Source organism: Cyprinodon variegatus, unplaced genomic scaffold (genome assembly GCF_000732505.1).
Source record: "Cyprinodon variegatus isolate N-32 unplaced genomic scaffold, C_variegatus-1.0 Scaffold917, whole genome shotgun sequence".
NCBI classification, from domain to species: Eukaryota; Metazoa; Chordata; class Actinopteri; order Cyprinodontiformes; family Cyprinodontidae; genus Cyprinodon; species Cyprinodon variegatus.
In genome coordinates this window covers 113,281-118,513 of record NW_015151370.1, presented here as the reverse complement: position 1 = coordinate 118,513, position 5,233 = coordinate 113,281, and positions in this window count along the sequence as shown.

Below are 5,233 nucleotides of genomic sequence, written 5' to 3'. Positions count from 1 at the left end.
TATTTCCCCACTGTGGGACTAGAAAGGGATCTTTTTTCTTTTCTTTTTAAGCTGAGACCTGAGGCACCGATCAGCCTTTTGTTCTCCCTAAACCCGCTCTGAGCTGCAGCTTTGGACCAGCAGCACCTTGGTGTCGTATTTTTGATGCCTCTGCTGCTCAGACACGTTTTTCATGAAGAAATCAGATCTGTTCCTTTAAATAAACCTCTAACTTTGGAAGCAGTGGATCGAACCTCCTCCTGGCGTCCTGATAGAAACAAGTCTGATTATTCTGCAGCTCAGGCGAATTATGTCTCTGCTGTTTTCTTCTGTCAACATTTTAGAAGAATCAAAGCTATTTTACAAAGATCATGATTGTATTTCATCTTTTTTAGAATAAAGCTGAGGGCTGGACCCAAGAAACACACCAAAAAGCATTAACCATCCTTCAATGCAGTCACTATTATCAAGCACAAGTAAAACAGACTTTCATGTAAACGAGCCCAACTTGAAACCAGCCGAAAACATGCATTAAAAAGAAGTAAATATGACCTAAATTATGAATTTGAACATAATTTAAGCAGGTAAACAAGATGTTCTGCCGATGGAATAAACATTGTGCCATTAAAATAAGATAATTAGATATGATGTAGTTTAAATAAGGTAATGAAGTGTTTTTTTCTAATTGTAAACATAAATTTCCATTTCTATTGAAACATTTTCTTGCATAGCTGTTCAAATAGAGGGAAAATCCACCTTCTTTAATAGATATGTAATAGTTTATTTTCAGTTTTTAGCTGTGTGATCAAACTGTTTGTCTGCTGGAAACTCTGTGAGGACTGGAAAGAAAAAAGACATGGATTATATTGGGCCTCCAGAACCCTTTAAAACATCATCAACTACTAAAAGTTAAAGAAGTTTCCACTTAGAAAAAAGGGACCTTCTATCTGACTGCTCAGATGACAGGAACATGTATTTATATTATGAAAAACCTTTTTGTGGTTCCATAATCTGCTGATTTTGCATTAAAAATTGCAGCTGCATGACTTCAAAAGAGGCTGATTTTCCCAACACAGATTAGGTTCATATAAACTTGTAGAACATCAAGTAACAAACCGAGGAATATCAAACAAAACTCCAAACACCCAGTTTTTCCTGAACCTTGAGAGACAGAATGACGCATTCAAGTTTGCGGAGCAGAGCTCCTCCAAAGGTCAAACTGTGCTTTATAGCACGTTGTTTTCTTTAGCGTGTGAAGCAGATTTTTTCTTTAAGCAAAGAAATATGAACAAAAATAGTTGAGATTCAAAACTGTCCTTCAGTTTATTTTGTTTAAAAAGAGGAAAGCTATTTAAATAATTGTGCTTTCTTTTGCAGTATCTCAGATATTAATAGGGTTAAAACGCATAATACAAAAGAATTCATACAATAGAAATACATGTAAATGTGTGTGTCTGTGCATAATCTTTTTCAAGAAGATAACATCCAAATGAAATATTTTCAACTATACACGGTTCTGTTGCTTGTGTTTTTTCTACATGGTTTAGATTGATTTTCCATAACAGTTAAGTAGCATGCCATAGAGGGGGGATTTTCAAATGCAGTGTCCCCACAGTCCAAACTGATCTGATTTGTAGACACACCAACATAACACAAGCTTAGACGACTGGATGAAGCACCCATGATATGTACAGGATAACACTTAGGCTTTAGACAAACTTTATTTGTATAACTTCATTTTCTTATACACAGAGTGTATACACAACCAAATTATATTTTGTACAGCTCTCATGACATTTCCATTTCTTAAAGTGCATCAAAATGTAAACAAAAACATGGTGCAAAAAATGCATTGATATGGTCAGTTTGATGCAGAGTCTGTGACATGATTTAAAGTTTTTTTCAGCATTCAGCAGTCTGATGATGGTGGGAAAGAAGCTGTTTTCGGAATCCGCTGGTGCAAAAATGCAGTTTTTTAGTTTGATGTTATCAGTGCGATGTAGAATCTGTGACTTTATTTAGAGGTTTTTCAACAGTTCTGCTGATGGCATTTGGGCAAAAAGCTGTTGCAAAATCTGCTGGACCTGCATCGGATGCTGCAAAGCCTCTTCCTAGAGGGCAGCAGGGGGAACAGTCCATGGTGGGAGTGTGAGGGGTCATTTATGATGTTACGGGCTCGGGACATGAGGAGCTGGGATGAAATGTCTTTAATGGAGGGAAGAGGAGCCCCGATGATCTTCTCTGCTGTTCTCACCACTCTCCTCACTTTCTTCCAGTCTGAGGCGCTGCAGCCTCCACACCACACAGTGAGACAGCTGGTCAGAAAGCTCTCTATGGTGCTTCTGTAGAAGTGATGGAGGGTGGGGGCAGGTTGGCATGTGCTTTTGTGCCATTTTGGTTTAGTTTACAGTAGGGTGGTATCAAACAGCATACAAGCAAGGGCACATGTGAAGGTGAGCTAACACTACCTAAGGCTAACACGGCCTAGCTTGCTGTAACACTGTGCACGTCACTACCCGATCCGTCCTGTGCATGCACGAACAGAATAATAAGATCCGAGTCGCCAAAAACTATATAATAATAGTACTGAAAATATATTTGTATACTTAAAACATTTAAAAATGCTAAACTACATCGTTTAGAAACTATTCATTACTTTTCTAGAAGAAATGGATACATTTTAAATGCGTGACGTCATCATCAGACGTGCTCATAGCAGTCACAGTAACGTTCAAAAGGCTATTTAAGTGTTTTTTTATGTATTGCTTTTTTTTGTCAGTTTTAAAATATGCAATATTTACACAAACACAAAAAATATTTAAAGGAACCCCCCCGCCCGAAAAAGAGAGAATAATAAAAAAGTAATAAAAACAAAGTATTGCCTACATGGAAGTTATTCTGTTTGCACATGCACCGGGATCGTGCTTCTGGGACGGATCGGGTAGTTACAGTGCATCTGCTGCAGGCCCAGTGCAATATTGGTTGAGGATGATAGTTTTTTGAATAAGCTGTGACTAGTGACTCTGATGTTTCAGTGCGACTGGAAAAGGTTGGTTTGATGTTTCACTGTTCTTATAGAGCCAAAGCAAAGAGGTTCTTAAAAACACCTTGAAACAAAGTATCTTCAACATAAATTGGCCCAGATTAAGCTGACAGCCAAACCTCCATGATCATACTTAGCTCCATTGAGGAGAATAATTTTCCTATCATAGAAATTGTACCTCACTGTGGTAAGAGGGGAATCTATATCACAAGCATGGAAGTTAAGTGTTTCAGTGTCTAGTTTCTGGTTGGTTGGAGCAACCAGACAGATCTGGTCTTGATCTGCTGTAATGAGGACTACGCTCTGGTCTGCTGTGTTTAAAAAGGAGCTTAGCTGACAGGTCAAGCTCTGGATTAACAGCTCTGTCTGTATCTAAAGCAGCTTGATGCTATAAAAGTATAATAAACTACAAGAAAGCAGACTGGGGATAGAGATATAGCACAGAATAAAATACATAAAACAAAACAGAATGTTGGAAAATCCTCCAATACTTTAAACTGTTATCGTATCAATAAAACTTTGCATCATCTGCATATAAACGATAAAATTACATGTTTAAGAATTAGAGGTTCTGATGGAACCTTGTGGATGAAAATACAACAGGAAAAAGTATCCATTTTTAAGGAAAACCTCAGGTTAGAAATATTGAAGCGAACTCTCCATCAGCTCAACTTCTTCTTTTAGGGAATAAAAACTAAACAGAAAAGTGTATAGCTGCAAAGATTTGAAAAATAAATATTCTCCTCCTCTAGCCTGAAAACACACTGGGAACCCCAGAGGAGACGGAGTGGAACAACTAAATCATAACTAGGCATCAGCTCAGCTTTTCCAGCAGCTACCAAAAGCATCTGTTTAATTAAAGCGATCTTAACGTTTCTGCTGGAATATATTTTAATTTGGCAATATAATAATAGATTAAATGGAAAATAGGTGTTGTGATTTTGATAATACTCCTCTGTGGTTTTACAGTCGAAACCCCTCCTAGGAAAGGGTTAACCATCATGAGAGCTTTGTGGGACTCTTCCAGGACCTGCGGGCCTGGTTCTGTGGAGTGCAGGTCTGTTCGTCCTTCATTGCTGCCGACTGGCTGCTTCTGCGTGAATAATGCTGAGGCATGGTGCTGCCTTGACAACCAGGAGAGGGGAGAGCAGGAGGGAGGGAGGGGTGTGTGGGCAGAGAGCAAATATAGAAGAGAGGGGGAGGAGGGTGATGGGAGTCATGTGGGGCTTCGAGAAACTGTAAAACAAAAGCTTTAAACAGAAGACGTAATAAAGACATGCTTTGGAGCACCAACAGTAACCAGACACCCTGCAGGAAAGCAGTGAGGATGGTTCTGGATGCAGAAAGAGGCAGCAGATCCAACCTGTTTCACTGAGTCTCCAGAGCATTGCATCATGGGATCTGGCCCACAGGGATGCTCACATTGCAGGATGACATCACTGGAGTCAGGGATCGTCTGCCTGCAGGGAGAGGGAGGCAGTTTCTGGAGGAAGGACTGAGAGAGCCAGAGCTGCAGACGATCGGGCCGACCTGCTGATATGGACATGATCTCACAGATACCATGATATCACTGTCTGGGTGGGAGCGACCAGCTGTATGACAGCTTTTCATTTAAGGGTTTAAAATGTCACCTTGGTGCTCCTGATGTCCATCAAACAACATTTTCCAGCTTTCAGGGTTCCTCATGAAACATGTTAAGTTTTAGGAAACAGAGAGAGCAATCGCTCCTGCAGCTTTTAGACCTGTCTCTGCCTAAAGGCACCTGAATCCAATAAGCACAAATTACAAAGAGCCATGAAACTACAAGTAGATTAGTGACATCATATCAAGAAATATCTGAGATTGTTCTTAGAAGTTTCCCTCCGTAAGATAAAAGTTCTTTTCAAAGCTCCTCAGGCCTTCATAGCTCCTCAAGTGAACAATGTTAGTGAGTAAGAAGGACTTTTATTGAGCCTAAGAGGAGATGGAGAAACCAGAGGGAGCTGATCCACCATCCAGAGGGGTGGAGGAGACAAGCTCATAAAGTCTATAACAATTAAACAATCATTACATCAACTCTATCATATGAGGACAGTGAGAGGCCGGATGGATCAAAGGTTCAACTTTAGGAACGACTGACAAGAATAATGCTGAAAAACTGTAGCCTGGGTGCCATTCAGAACTTAGTCCCGCCCACAACGTTTGAGGCCGGGAAGTTCGGTCTGGCATTCC